This window comes from Scyliorhinus torazame, chromosome 21, assembly GCF_047496885.1.
Source record: "Scyliorhinus torazame isolate Kashiwa2021f chromosome 21, sScyTor2.1, whole genome shotgun sequence".
In the NCBI taxonomy this organism is placed as follows: Eukaryota; Metazoa; Chordata; class Chondrichthyes; order Carcharhiniformes; family Scyliorhinidae; genus Scyliorhinus; species Scyliorhinus torazame.
In genome coordinates, this window is record NC_092727.1 from 110,183,041 (window position 1) to 110,199,532 (window position 16,492).

The window sequence follows — 16,492 nt, forward strand, 5'->3', positions numbered from 1 at the left end:
TGGATAATTATATCAGTGCTTTACTTTTAAATCTACTGCATGCATGTGCAGGATAGATACTGCTTCACATTCAGTATCTCTAAATGCTTTCCTTGGATGTCGGACACCCGGGGGAAATCTCCCTGTGACACTGTCTCCAGCTGCAGAGCCTATTACCATCTCAAAACCAAACACACTTCACTCGAGCCATGTTTAACATTTCAGTTCCCTGCAGTGTCACAAAACAAATACCCCAAGCAGCTTGTGTGCTGGTTTCCCTAAATCCAGTGACTTTTGTTTCTCAAGGTCTTTTTTTCTTGCGAAGGTGATTAACTTTGGACCCATCTGCCATGTGGGGGAGCCAGTGAAAATTGCATTACATAAGAGCCACCAGTTCAGCGTTACGTCTTCAACACGTGGGATGATTGCTCAGTCAGAGACGAGGACTCAGGGAAAGAAGCAGGCGTGCAGTAGTACAAAAGATCCGGATAATAAAGGCTCAGCAATTTCTCAAGTGGTAAGTGGCAAGATTTAAATAGCAACCCGTACAAAAGTCTTGAAAGATGCTGATATTGTCCAAAACAATTAAGAGCATAAAATAGGTAGTAAAACATGCATGTCAGAAAATATACAAAGTAAGATGTAGTGCTGTTATAGGTTTTTAGACATACTTACTAGTCAGATGTTGAAAGAATTACTATGCCACTGAAATATAAAACTGATTTACTGTGCATTGCGAATGCACTGCAAGATTCACTATTATTGTAATACTGTTAAATTTATAATTAAACTTATGGACGTAAGCTTTCCTATCCTGCTGGGATTTATAATATACTTATATTTACATCATAATTAGTCAGATTTACTGCTTTGGTTACATAATGCATATTGAGAGTAATTGAACATAAGGGTATTTTTACTGAGTTTCTGTTTTTAATAGCTATTTCTAATCAGCTTGTATGATTTTAATCTATAAATTGCCAGGCCTATTTGTGAGCTTCCGGAGATTTGGGGGTGAGCAATCATGGTTGCCAATAATACAGGACAGATACTCAATTTATTCATCGAGCATTACAAAGGGTTAATCCTACAGTTTAAAAGGCGCCAACTGACAGTGCTGAGCATGCGTTTGCTATTACTGGTCGCAGGAGTCTCGAGTCTTTGTTAGGTTTCATGCCGTTACTGCCTGGTGTGTAGTGCATTTACTTAACTTCATTTTCTCGCAGACCAGTAGTGAGATGTGCAAATAGCTGTACTGAAATGGGAAAAAGCACGATTGAGTTCACCAGAGTAAAAAGCAAAAGAATTGTCTGAAGGTAAATTTTACAAAACAGAGATGAGCTTTTGTAAATAAGATTAACTGGTGACAGAGACCCGGCTGATCTACCATGCTGGGATGAATCCATTTGTCAATAAATTGCAGGCAGCTTTTAGAATGACTCCCTGATCTACACTTCCAATTTGACATTCCAGCAATTTACCCACATTGTGTTGCTCCAGGCTATTAAACAGGAAAATTGTCTCTCTTGCTGCAATTAGCTCTGTAGGTCTTTCGGCTTTTTTTTTCTGTCTTCACTCTGGCTTTCTATGCCAATCTTGATCTGCATGGGTCTTGGATGTTAATTCTTCTAGTTTTAATCATGTTTTCACTCTCGCCTTCTTTTGGCAGTCTTTTCATCACTTATGTCTGACCTCCTTAGAAACCCTGCAGTGCAGAAGGAGGCCATTCGGCCCATGAGAGTCTACACCAACCCTCCGAAACAGCACCCCACCTAGGTCCACTCGGTACCCTACCCCCATAACCCCGTAACCCCCCACCTAACGTGCACATCTTTGAATACTAATAGGCAATTTATCGTGGCCAATCCTCCTAACCTGCACATCTTTGGACTGTGGGAGGAAACCGGAGCACCCGGTGGAAACCCACACAGACATGGAGAGAACATGCAAACTCCACACAAAAACAGCCACCTAAGGCTGGAATCAAACCCAGGTCCTTGGCGTTGTGAGGCAGCAGTGCTTACCATTGTGCCACCGTGCCGCCTATCTCATTATTTCAGTCTACTTTCTCAAACGGCAGTTTCTTGTCCTCTCTGACTGGTGCTCAAATCCTTTCCCACTCTGCGACTGTTATCTTCCTCATTAAAATTGAAAATGGGGGGCTCTTACTTGTAAGGGAAGAGGAAGGCATAAGATGTTGAGGTGTGGAGGAAGGAGCATTGGACCTGTTCTTCGGTAGATCACCACTACACATCCATAACTCAATTTCTCACCTTTTGTCCCATCACTCTCTGTAGAAGTCTCCGGTACCGGAGACTGGGCGGGGGCGGGAATCGGGCCGCGCCGGTTGGCGGGACGTCCCCGCTTGATACTCCGGCCCGGATGGGCCGAAGACCCACCAATAAATTGCCTGTCCCGCCGGCGTGAATTAGAGTTGCTATTTACCGGTGGGACAAGGCGGTGTGGGCGGGCTCCGGGGTCCTGCGGGGGGGGGGGGCGCGGGGCAATCTGACCCCGGGGGGTACCCCCACGGTGGCCTGGCCCGCGATCGGGGCCCACTGATCCGCGGGCGGGCCTGTGCCGTGGGGGCACTCTTTCCCTTCCGCCTCCGCAACGGCCTCCACCATGGCGGAGGTGGAAGAGACTCTCCCCACTGCGCATGCGCGGGAAACTGTCAGCGGCTGCTGACGCTCCCGCGCATGCGCCGCCCCGAATGTCATTTCCGCGCCAGCTGGCGGGGCAACAAACGCCATTTCCGCCAGCTGGCGGGGCGGAAATCAGTCCGACGCGGGCCTAGCCCCTCAAGTTTAGGGCTCGGCCCCCCAAGATGCGGAGGATTCCACACCTTTGGGGCGGCGCGATGCCGAACTGATTTGCGCCGTTTTTGGCGCCGGTCGGCGGACATCGCGTCGATTCCGGAGAATTTCGCCCCACATGTGGGACGTTAGTCAGGCTCAAAGATACCTCAGGCACTGAGGACGAGGATGGGATGAGATCTGGCATTCCTCCACTATTATAAATGGAACTTCAACAGAGATTTTCATTGAAGCAATGACTTTCTAACCAGGAGGCTAGAACCAAGCCTGTCTCAGGCAACTATCCGATAGTGCAGTCTTCAGCATATTTATAAAAACATTGGTCAGATTGCACACCAAGTTATACAAAGAGCTGTGAATTGCACGGAATTAAATGGGGCTTTCTGCACCTTAATAATAATCTTTATTGCTGTCACAAGTAGGCTTACATTAACACATCAATGAAGTTACTGTGAAAAGTCCCTAGTCGCCGCATTCCGGTGCCTGTTCGGGTACACTGAGGGAGAATTTAGAATGTCCAATTCACTTAACAGCATGTCTTTCGGGACTTGCGGGAGGAAACCGGAGCGCCCAGAGGAAATCCCTGCAGACACAGGGAGAATGTGCAATCGAACCTGGGACCCTGGCGCTGTGAAGCAACAGTGCGTACTATTTACCACATGGCTACCTTTTATTTTGTTGGGGGAGACTGGGGTTAGCCTTGCCCTGGCATTAAAATCAATAAGTAGAGAGGTTATAAATGTGATGTTAACACTTTAGATTGCGGCCTCAGTTAAATTATGAGACTAATCTACAAGATGCTGGGAGATAAGTTCTTTAAGTCCCAGTTTCAGGCTCTTGGAGGTACACAACCTTTGAGGTGCCTTCTCGTCTAAATGATTTCAGTGTGCAGCCCCGCGGGGCTGAATGTGCTGTCGACGGGCTGCACACCCAGCAGGGGGCCCAGCAGCAGGTGTGGTGAGCATGAAACATGTAGCCCACACCTCGGAAAGGAAGTCCGCCTCTTTTAGGGAGAGCTGCAGTTACCCCACAAAAGCTGCTGCAGTCAGTCTGAGGAAGACATGGATTTAAGAAGAAGCAGACCAAATGGAACAACTGACGAGATAGAGGAACCCCCGGGTCTTGATGCAGCGCCGACTGCATTAGTCCAGCAGAAGGGAAAAAAGGAGATATGTTACATTTTTGCAGTGGGACAGAAGGCGTAGCCTGAGAAAGGAATGGGAGCAGTTAGTCAAGGAAGTCAATTCCTGTTTCTGGTTGCGAGGACATGCCCGCCTTGCTGGAAGAAGCTCAATGGTGTCACATGGGTAGTAGGGTTAATGCATGCATCCTTACATAATATCTCCTTTCCATACCACCAACTCATATCATCAATGCACCTCCCCCCACTGCCCCCCCCCCCCCCCACCCACCCCCGCCTTGCTTTTGTGAGGTCCGAGTGAAATCATCAACCTGGTACCCCAAGTTATCCTACCACAGTTACATTGACAAGCATCTGGAAATGCTTTCAATTGGAAAGCTTGTGTAATGAAAATTCAGTCTTAATTGCCAGCAACACTTTAATTAGTAATTTGGTAGTACAGAATTTGAGAATTGCTGAAAAAAGCGACACGTCAAAGTTTTCCGTCTTGCACTCATCAGGTTCCTTCACAAGAATACCAGCATAAAAGGAAAACAGCAAATTATACTGTGTGAGAAGACAATACTGATTGGTTGTGTCACGTGAGAGTACTTTTAAGACATGGATGTTTAAGCAATGTACCTTTAAGAAAACAGCGATGTCAGAGAGTGGGTGGGGCTGGGCTTTAGGTCAGCCATTTTGCAGGTTTTTAGTTTCAGTTTAAAAAGCAGTGGGTGTGTGTCTGTGTGTTTCCAGAGAGCTGCAAGTTTTGTAAAGAGCTGGGTGTGTGTCTGTGTTTGCAGTGAGCTGGATCTCTACCGTGAAAGACTATCTCTGGATCATTTGGATGATTTAAACTTATAATAGTGAAGCCTTTAACCTAATGTGATTTTGTTTAAAGGTGTTAAGTCTCTTGGAAGTTTGAAGGAACATTTTAAGGAATTATTTACTGTTGGAATATTTTCTGAGTTAGCTTTGAAGTAAGGGGTGTTAAGAGATCCAATGTTTATTTAAGATATTAAGTTGAGTTCATAGAATAAACAGTGTTTTGTGTTTAAAAACCCACGTGTCCATAATTGTAATCCCACACCTAGGGAAAAGCCGTGTGCTAGGAAAAGCAACAAATCCATTAAAGGGGGGGGGGGGGGGTTGGTTGAACTCCATGATACATTTTGGGGTTCTGAAAACACCTCGCCCATAACAGTTGGCAAATTAACTCTAATTGGTAGGCAAAGTAAGAAGTCTCACAAGACCAGGTTAAAATTCAACAGGTTTATTTCGAATCACAAGCTGATGAAGGAGCAGCACTCTGAAAGCTTGTGATTTCAAACAAACTAGTTGGACTTTAATCTGGTGTTATGAGACTTCTTACTGTGCCCACCTTAGTCCACCGTGGCATCTCCACATCATGGTTAATTGGTAGAAGCATTGCCATGGAGAATGCACCAGTTGACGGTGACTAACAAATAACTGCAAAGGATTTTTTAAAGTATAAACCAGGCATTTTGACCCTGATTGGTCAATGTATTGCCCTGGGAAACAAATTAGTGAATTACAAATAATTTAAGATTGCCAGCCGGGCTCACAGTGTGGGAATTTGTATGTACTTGGAGCTACATATATTAATATACAAGTTCCTGTTCATTGCAGAGAGATAGAACACGTAGACACACTGGGCAGGATTCACTCACCCCACGGCCGGGCTGGGGAATCGCCGGGACCAGCGGGAATCGCGCCACGCCGCCCCGACGCCAGTCCGCCGATTCTCGGAAGGGCGGAGAATCGGCGCCATTGTCACCGGCGCGGTGCCGGTCAGGGGCCGCTCTACAGGGCCACCCCCCATCGATTCTCGGCCCGGGATGGGACGAGCGGCCACGCCAAAAGAGCCAAGTCCCGCCGCCGCCGCCGTTCACACCTGCTCTTAGCCGGCGGGACCTCGGCGTAGATGCCTCCGGGGGCGGCCTGGTGGTGGTGGTGGTGGGGGGGGGGGGTGGTTCCGACCCCGGTGGGGAGCCTCCGCTGTGGCCTGGCCCGCAATCGAGGCCTACTGATCGGCAGGCCGGCGACTCGGGCTGGGGGCTTCTTTTGTTCTATGCCGGCCCCTGTAGCCCTATGCCATGTTGCGTCGGAGCCAGCGCGGAGAAGGGAGCTACTGCGCATGCACGGCAATCGCGCCGGCCCAACTGCGCACACGCGCGTTGGCACTAGTGCCACTGCGCATGCACAGGCCCACGGCGCCCATCTGACACCGGGGATCGGCAGCTGAAACGGCGTAGGTCACAATCCAGTGCCGTGCTGGCCCCCTGTAGCGGTCAGAATTTCTGCTCCTGAGGGCATGTTGACGCCGTCGCGAAACGCAACGGCGTTTACGAGGGCGTCAACACTTAGCCCCAGGATCACATAATCCCATCCATTGTACCTGGTTCAGCTAATCAAAATAAGTAACAGCATTCACTTGTTCATTCCTTCGGACAATTCTTAAGATAGAGGTACTGGAGCAGTTTGGCTGGGGAAGCTGTTCACCTCATGGGCGAAACCCCTGGACAACGTCCCCAAAGCGAGCGTTCGGATCAATACCACCAGCTCAGAATACTTGCAGCTGCACAGATGCACAATGCAGGGATGCCCAATGTCCCCGCTCCTGTTCGCCCTGGCAATCGAACCACTGGCGATCGCTATGTGAGTTGCGAAAGGTTGGAAGGGCATCCGAAGAGAAGGACAGAACACAGAATTTCACTATATGTGGATGACTTGCTCCTCTACATCTCAGACCCCCAGAATGGCCTGAAAGTAATCATGAAGCTCCTGGAAGAGTTTGGAGCCTTCTCGGGCTACAAACTCAACCTGGGAAAGAGCGAGGCATTCCTGGTGAAGCCGAATCGAATAGGGGAGGGACAGAGCTGGTGGATCTAATATTCAAATTAGCCAAAAGCAAATTCCGCTACCTGGGGATCCAGATAGCCCATGACTGGACACGGATCCACGAGTGGAACCTGACCAGTCTGGTGGAGTAAGTTAAAAAGGACCTACAGAGATGGGATGCACTCCCACTCTCCCTGGCGGGGTGGATGCAGATGATAAAGATGAACGTACTGCCTAGGTTCCTCTTCATGTTCAGATCCATACCGATCTTCATCCCCAAGGCCTTTTTCCAAGGGATAGACAAAATGATGATGGCGTTTGTGTTGGGGAGGGGGAGGGAGGACCCAAGAAGGTCCAAGACTATGCTGCAGAGAAGAAGAAACATGGGCGGCCTGGCTCTTCCGAACCTGCAATACTACCACTGGGCAGCCGTAGCCGAGAGAGTGAGGGGATGGATGAGTGAACTGAAAATGGAATGGGTGAGGCCGGAAGAGTCCTCCTGCAAAGGAACGACCATCCGAGCCCTCGTCACGGCAGCGCACCCTTCCCCTCTGGCAAAATATACATCCTGCCCAGTGGTGGTAGCCACGTTAAGAACATGGAACCAAATGTGACAACATTTCTGTATAACCAGATGTCCTCCATGGTCCCCAACTGCAGTAACCACAAATTCCCACCAGCCATGCAAGACGTCACTCCTAAGATGTGGAAATAGGACAGGGAGTTCGCTAGAGGTCCGGGACTTTTACATGGGGGACAGACTTGCAACCCTAGATGGAAGGACTGTAGCTACCGAATAGACAGGAGCTCCAGCACTTACAAATCAAAAACTTTCTCTGCAAGGAGACAACGAGGTGCGCTAGGGCCCTGAGAGACATATTGCTGGAGGAACCGCTGGACGCAGACAGTAGGGAGTAGGGGAACTGTGGGGACTGTAAAGATGACCTTTGGAAAGGGCAAGAACACCATTAGGCAGGGAGAGGCAGAAATGGGAGGATGAACCTGGGATGGAAGTAGGGTGGGGACTCTGGAGCGAAGCACTAAGTACGGCCAACTCCACCTCCTCCTGCGCAAGGCTAAGCCTCATGTAGTTTAAAGTGGTGCACAGAACACACCTAACCAGAACTCGAATGAACAGGTTCTTCCCGGAGGTGGAGGATAAATGTTAACGGTGCCAGGGAGGCTCGGCCAGCCATGTCCACATCTTCTGGGCCTGCCCCAGACTTGTCGGGTTCTGGACAGCCATTTTCGAGGCGATATCCAAGGTTGTGGGGGTGAGGTGCCCAAGAATGGCAGTCTTCCGGGTATCGGACCAGCCAGAAATACATCTGGGGAAGAGGGCCAATGCCCTAGATTTTGCTTCCTTAATCGCATGTCGGAGAATCCTGCTCGGCTGGCGATCAGCAGCACTACCCGCAGCTGGCAGACCTGTCAGAATTTCTCCATTTGGAGAAGACCAAGTACATTATCTGAGGGTAGGAAGAGGGCTTCCACAAAATGTGGGGGCTATTCATCAGCCTGTTCCAACACCTGTTTGAAGCCAATAGTGATTAGGAAGAAGTGGGGGACCAATGAGGGCAGACAAGATCACACAGAGCAGAAAGGGACAAGGGGGAGGGGCAGGGAGGCAAGGAAGGAACCCAGCAAAGTATCAGGAAAGGACTTGGAAAAAGAGTGAAGGGGGGGAAGGTGGCAGAGAGCAACCCCCCCCTCCCAATGAAGCAACAGGGGTAACAGCAAAAACACAAACGGAAGGAAATAATTATACCAAAGCAACAACCAAGACAAAAGGTGGGGCCAGGATGGAATCAGACTATCAAGAGGAGAGGGGGGAGGGGGAGCAAGGAAAGGGGGAGGGTCGATATATCTAATTGTTAAACTGTCAAAAGTGGAAAATGTCAAAAAAAAAAATAAATTTAAAGAATGGGGGGGGTTGCGGTTGGGATTAGGAAGCACATTTTGTGACAGGGAATGAAGAAAATGGCTTCAGTCTTCCCACTTGACAAAAACTGCTGCTCACTCAACACCATAGCCAGCATGTGGCAAATAAGAGACAATGGGGCTGGTGGAGAGAGGTGGAGGAGAGCAGCTATTGGAATCTAACATTGTTCAGCTGATTTAGCACAGTGGGCAAAACAGCTGGCTTGTCATGCAGAAAAATGGCAGCAGTGCGGGTTCAATTCCCGTACCGGCCTCCCCGAACAGGTGCCGGAATGTGGCAACTAGGGGCTTTCCACAGTAACCTCATTGAAGCCCACTTGTGACAATAAGCTATTATTATATCTCCCTCCAAATCATTACTGCATTAGATTGGTGATGAAGGGTTAAAATAGTTTCCTTTGGGAGTATCTGCAGCAAAGTGGTAGCTCGATGTATGTCATCAATAATTTCACAATAAACTTTGCACAGAGAAAATCACAAGGCACTTAATTAAATAAATTTATTTTAAGAATAAATAAAAATCAATGAGGAAACACTTAAAATGTCATCCCAATTGCTACAGGTTTTTATTTTTTTTAATTTGGTAAATCATTGCAGATAGACAGAAGTAATTGGCTGCAATATTGGAGTCTAATTTGAAAATTTGCAACATCATTTGATTTGATTACAGCAATGCCACCGTCTAGTCCCTAACTATTTGTTTCATAGAATCATAGAATTTACAGTGCAGAAGGAGGCCATTCGGCCCATCAAGTCTGCACCGGCTCTTAGAAAGAGCACCCTACCCAAGGTCCACACCTCCACCCTATCCCCATAACCCAGTAACCTCACCCAACACTAAGGGCAATTTTGGACACTATGGGCAATTTAGCATGGCCAATCCACCTAACCCGCACATCTTTGGACTGTGGGAGGAAACCGGAGCACCCGGAGGAAACCCACGCACGCACAGGGATAACGTGCAGACTCTGCACAGACAGTGACCCAAGCCTGGAATCGAAACTCGGACCCCAGAGCTGTGAAGCAATTGTGTTATCCACAATGCTACCGTGCTGCCCGTTTCATGATCATGTGTTCCATTTTCAAAAGTTATTAAGAATTGTAAAGCAATTTCACTGTGGTAGAGAAAATACATTGAACAGTGGAACCCTAAGGGGCGGCACGGTGGCGCAGTGGTTAACACAGCTGCCTCACGGCGCCGAGGTCCCAGGATCAATCCCGGCTCTGGGTCACTGTCCGTGTGGAGTTTGCGCATTCTCCCTGTGTTTACGTGGGTTTCGCCCCCACAACCCAAAGATGCACAGGGTAGGTGGATTGACCACGCTAAAATACCCCTTAATTGGAAAAAATGAATCGGGTACTCTAAATTTTTTTTTTTTTTAAACAGTGGAACCCCAGAGTTGAAAGAAACTATTTGCTAAATCCCAATTAAAAAGTGGTCCCAATTATAATATTGGTTATCTTCAAGATCAAAACAATGGAAAGTTGCCCCCCAAGTGAAGCAATCAGCTTCTGACTTCACTAAAAGGTCAATTGACTGACTCCTGTTGAAAGGAATAGCGGAATGATTGATAGAAACTCTTGGGGAGGATTTAGGCTAGTTGCTAGGACAACGATTAAACAGTACGTGGGAAGGTTTCCTCCAGACACTAATTCCTATTCACGATTTTGCTGGAGGTGCCTATCAAAAGAGATCGTACTTGCGGATGATCTTGCTGTGAACATGAAGGAAATACTTCAAGCAGCAAAAACCGGAGTGCGATTAATGGAACAATAATATCGTGGCTTCGCAATGTTCTGATAAAAGAGAAAAATGGATATTGTAAATGCCAATTACCAATTAACTGCCAGCTAACCAAAGTCAACCACAAGTGGCCTCATAAAAAATAATAATAATAATCACTTATTGTCACAAGTAGGCTTCAATGAAGTTACTGTGAAAAGCCCCTAGTCGCCACATTCCGGCGCCTGTTCGGGGAGGCTGTTACAGGAATTGAACCTGCGCTGCTGGCATTAAGCCAGCGATTTAGCCCACTGTGCTAAACATAACCCCATGTAAACACCTACCCCAAATGTGATTGATTCATGCAACAGGACTTCCATAGTAATTTTTCACTAGCGTGCTCTCAGCTAGTAATTATTTTTTTTTAATCTATTTTGTTCAGGTCTGCTTAATTTTCTGGTGTTGTGGTTGAGGCACTTGCTGATAAACATTGGGATGTATAATGTTTGATTAATAATTGAGTGAAGTGTATTGTTTTTAAGCAAAATAGGGGCAGGGAATTTGCGTAGCACCGTAGGAATATTAAATTAACAGTGCTGAGCCCAGAACATGTTTGACTTCTGTGAACAAATAAATAAAGTATTATCATGAGACCCTCAAACTACAGTTGAGGCCAGCACCAATACACGTAGAGGAAAATTGAACAGGTTTTTCTTCTGCTTATTTCAGCATAACATCCACTGCTGTTTGGATCATTTATTTTAAATATGCATTAATACTTAAGAAATTATATTTAGACAAAAATTTTAAATGCGGATTTAATAGCGTTTATCTCCTCGATGAAGATAAACTGTCTCTTGGCAGTTGAGGCCCTGCAGTGATCAAAGTTTTTTTTTTTTAAAAACAGACACGTCAGGAGCTGTGATTTTGGGGGATGCTCCAAGATTTTCCCGCTTTATCAGCTACAACTGTTCACCAGGCAAAGGCACAATAAGTAGGCCCACTTTGCACTATTCGACAGCACTGCTCCCACCACCACCAACCCTCCTCCCAGTCACAGCAGGCCAGTCGAGCAACAGAAGCAATAATGATGTCCTTCTTTTAGGATGTGGGAGTGGTGGGGTGGGGAGGGGCATCGCTTACCAGCGCTGAGGGTACATTAGAAAAGGTTACATTTTTCAAAGGAGTAGGCCATTCGGCCCTTAGAGCCTATGCCACCATTCTATATGATCATGGCTGATCATGCAAATTCAGTATCCCACTCCCGCTTTCTCTACATACCTCTTTTTAAAAAATGTTTTTTAAAATTCTCCTCCTTTTTCACTTTTTCTCCCACATTTACATCCATCAACAATAAACAATAATCAGCAAGATATGTCAGTCCCCATAGTAACATCGATCCCATCTACACACCAACCCACAAACCTCAACCTGCATGTTTACATAAACAAATGACAAAAAGGAATCAGGGATTACCCGTAGTCACCCTTAATCTTACACAGCTCCCCCCCCCCCCCCCCCCCCCGCAGGTCTCCAGCTCCTCCCGTCCACTGCCTCTTGTAAAACTCCTCCTCCCAACCTCAGTTCCTTCCCCCCAACTTTCCACCCCGGCTAGACCACTTGGACCCTGTTCTGCCAGGCTCCGATGGCCGCAGCCCCTCCCCCTACCTCACTCCCGTTCACAGGCCGGCTTAAACCGGCCAGTGTGTAGGCCTCCGCCCGGGTCCCTTTCCCACTTGCCCGTCCCTAGGAAAGCCCAAAGATCCCTTTTAGCACACAAACCCCGCATATCCACCTACACCCCAAAGAACCCTCATTTCGAGTGAAAGTCCCGTCCCTTCCCTTGTCCAAATATATACCACATTGGCTCCTTTAGTCTCCACACCCGCACGCAGTGATACAAAAAAGAAGAAAATACAGTCATGAGGTTACATCGGCACATGGCCATTCCTCAATTTGTCAGTTCTGCCACAGTCCTTCTGCTTTCGCAAACTCCTCCACTGCTTCCGCCGTTCCAAAATAAAAGTCTCTGAGCTTGTAAGTCACCCTCAGCTTCGCTGGATATACAATGCCGCACCGCACCTTGCTAATGTACAGTGCCCTCTTCACCCGGTTGAAGGCAGCCCGCCTCCTTGCCAGCTCCACCGTCTACATACCTCTTGATCTCTTTAGCCGCAAGGGCCATGTCCAGCTCCCTCTTGACTATATCCAACAAACTGGTCCCAACAGCTTTCTGTGGTAGAGAACTCCACAAGTTCATAACTCTCTGAGAGAAGAAGTCCTTCCTCATCTCACTCCTGAATGGCTTACGCCACATTCATAGGCTGTGGCCCCTAGTTCTGGACATCCCCAACATCGAGAACATTCTTCCCACATCTTGTCTGTCCAGTCCCATCAGGATTTTATCTGTTCCTATGAGATCCCCTCTCATCCTTCTAAACTCCAGTGAGTAGAAGCCCAGTCGATTCAGTCTTTCTTCATATGTCAGACCTGCCATCCCGGGAATTAGTCTGGTGAACATCCGCTGGACACCCTCAATAGCAAGAATGTCCTTCCTCAAACTAGGAGACCAAAACAGCACATAATACTCAAGGTGTGGCCTCATCAAGGCCCTGTATAACTGCAGCAAGACATTTAATTATTATTAAAATGATTATTTAATACATAAAATCAACTCCACCATTTGAGAAAAGACCATTTTGAAATGGTGTTATCGTTTAAAAGGAAAGCCTAGCATTTATACAACATCTTTAATGAATGATCTCACATTCCCAATGTGCTTCACAGCCGATTATGTACAATTTTGAAGGGTAGTCGCTGCTGTAATGTGGGAAAAGTACAGCCAATTTTCAGACAGCATAATCACCTGTCATAAAGGCCAGATAGTCTATGTTTAAGTGTTGGTTGAGGGGTTGATGTTACCCAAGAGTCCATCGAGAATTCCCCTGCCCTTCTTCAAAACAGCGACATGACATCTTTTACATTCACCTGTGAGGACTTTAATTTAGGCCGGAATTCTCTGGCCGTTCACTGGCGGTGTGATTCTCTGGTCCCGTCGGCAGGGCAACCTGGCCCATGGGTTTCCCGGCGGTGTAGGGTGGCTTCAACACACGACTGGGAGGCCGGAGAATCCCGCTCTTAATCTCTCATCCAAAAGTCAGCAAACCTGACAGGACAGCACTCCTTTAGCTTGGTGTCAACATATATTTTATGCTGAAATCGCTGGAGTGGGCCCAGAGGCCATAACGTTTTGACTCAGGTGTGAGAGTGCTATCACTGAGTCAAGCCTACTCCCATTTTACTCAAATGTTTGTGAAAGACATGTGAATAGAGTCACCGTTGATACCTGTAAAGAAAGAAGATCAGATAATTAGCCAGAATCCACAACGATCAGTGGAAGTGAGGCACTGCCAATTCTGGGGCGAGATTCTCCGACCCCCCGCCGGATCGGAGAATCGCCGGGGGCTGGCGTGAATCCCGCCCCCGCCGGTTGCCGAATTCTCCGGCACCGGAGATTCGGCGGGGGCGGGAATCGCGCCGGTTGGCGGGCCCCGCCCCGCGATTCTCCGGCCCGGATGGGCCGAAGTCCCACTGCTAGAATGCCTGTCCCGCCGGCGTGGATTAAACCACCTACCTTACCGGCGGGAAAAGGCGGCGCGGGCGGGCTCTGGGGTCCTGGGGGGGGGGGGGTGCGGGGCGATCTGGCCCCGGGGGGTGCCCCCACGGTGGCCTGGCCCACGATCGAGGCACACCGATCCGCGGTTTGGCCTGTGCCGTGGGGGCACTCTTTTCCTTCCGCCTTCGCCACGGTCTCCACCATGGCGGAGGCGGAAGAGACTCCCTCCACGGCGCATGCGCGGGGATCCCATGAGCGGCCGCTAATGCTCCCGCGCATGCGCCGCCCGGCAATGTCATTTCCGCGCCAGCTGGCGGGGCACTTCCGCCAGCTGGCGGGGCGGAAATCAGTCCGGCGTGGGTCTAGCCCCTCAAGGTTAGGGCTCGGCCCCCCAAGATGCGGAGGATTCCGCACCTTTGGGGTGGCGCGATGCCCAACTGATTTGCGACGTTTTTGGCGCCGGTCGGCGGACGTCGCGCCGATACCGGAGAATTTCGCCCCTGATCTTAATTGGACTTACCACCAATGACAAAATATGGGAGAATTAGCACTGCTGCCTCACTGCGCCGAGGACCTGGGTTCAATCCCAGCCCTTTCTGTGTGGAGTTTGCACATTCTCCCCGTGTCTGGATGGGTCTCACCCCCACAACCCAAAGATGTGCAGAGCAGGTGGATTGACCATGCTAAATTGCCCCTTAATTGAAAAAAAAAAGAAAATATGGGAGAAGTGGGGCGTCATTCTCCGCCGGCGGGAGTCTCCGTTTTGCCGGCGCCCGGGGGTTTCCCGACGGCGTGGGGCTGCCCCACAATGGGAAACCCCATTGACCAGCCGGTGTTACGGAGAATCCCGCCGGCCGGTCGGGGCAGAAATGTGGCGGGGCGGGATGGAGAATTTCGCCCGTAATTCTTGACTATAGGCATAATGTAACATAAAAGCAAATTACTCCGGATGCTGGAATCTAAAACAAAAACAAAAAATGCTGGACAATCTCAGCAGGTCCGACAGCACCTGTGGAGAGAGAAGGGAGCTAAGGTATTGAGTCTTAATGACTCTTTGTTAAAGCTGGAGAGAACTGAAAATAGGGTCAGATTTATACTGTGGTGGTGGTGGGGGGTGGGGGGGGGGGGGGGGGGGGAGCGGGGGGGGGGGGGGTTGGATAGGGGGCCAGCGACACGTGGAGATAGGAAAAGATGTCGAAGACAAGGACAAAAGGAATGTAAATGGGATGATTAAGGCTAAGAAGGGTGCTGATAGTGGCATATAAAGAAATCAAAATGCATGAATGGCAGAATAAAGTTGAGCAGTGTGTCAAAGGATAACTAGGAACAGTTGGCCCAAGTAGAGTGGGGGGAGGGGAGGGACAATGGAGGGAAAGACAGATCAATGGAAGAAATTAAAATAAATTGATAGGAATAAAAATGGGATGAAGGTAGAGGATAGAGTTCACAGTCTGAAGTTGTTGAACTCAATGTGAAGTTCGGAAGATTGGTGCGTGCCTAATCGGAAGATGAGGTGCTGTTCCTCCAGTTGCGCTGGGCTTCACTGGAACATTGCAGCAGGCCGAGCACGGACATGTGGACGTGAGAGCAGAACGATGAGTTGAAAAGGCAGTGCTCTTAGTGTGGTCTACTCTACATTGGACAGATTAAACGTAGACTGGGTGACCGCTTTGCAGAACACCTCCGGACCATCCACAAGCAGGACCCAGACATGCCTGTCGCTTGCCATTTCAACTCACCGTCTGCTCCCACGTCCACATGTCGGTCCTTGGCCTTGTCTTCTGTCCTCGACATCTTTGCCTATCTCCACCTATCGCTGACCCCTATACAACCCCACCGCTCCACATGCGCACAACGCCCCACCACCCCCCCCCCCCCCCCCCACCCACCCACCCCCCACCCCCCACTACAGTATAAATCTGGCCCCATTTCCATTCTCTCTAATTATTTTGTTTAGAAATCTTTTTATTGGCACTTTCAAAGTTATGTACATTGCCGTTCTTCTTTGTTTATTATACAGTGCGAAAAGGCTTTTTCTTATTTTACTCTATTTATATATTCTTGCCGCCTAATATAGCGAGTTCACCCCCCCCCCCGGCCGCTGCTCCCCCTCCGGTCTGTCAGGGAGGGTGTTTCTCCTTCTCCTTGTTCCTCCCCCCTCCCCCCACTTTTTTTTCCCCCTCTGTGAGCTTCAGCATGTCTTTTCTGTGGATTGGGGCCCCCCTCGCTCTGCATTGTTTCTCTTTGTCTCGCTCAAGCTCAGACTCAATCTTCTTCCCCCCCTTGGGTGTGCATCCTTGTCTTCTTTTCCCTTTCTACTCCTTTCAGTTTCCCTTTCTAATAATAATAATAGCTTTTCTACTGGCTGTTGTTGGCCTCAAACAGGTTTTGCAACAGATATTGGGCGGGATTCTCCCGCAACTGGCCGGATGGCC

The 16,492-nt window shown here is 48.8% G+C and overlaps 1 protein-coding gene across 1 annotated transcript in view; it reads left to right on the plus strand.

The window, feature by feature from the left end:
- The first annotated feature begins 350 nt into the window (after nt 1-350).
- mpp3a (MAGUK p55 scaffold protein 3a) overlaps nt 351-16,492 on the plus strand; it is a 166,514-nt gene continuing 150,372 nt past the window's right edge. The window contains exon 1 of the mRNA XM_072487236.1: nt 351-496. The gene's annotated coding sequence lies outside the window, so the exon portion shown is untranslated. The remainder of the gene's footprint in view (nt 497-16,492) is intronic.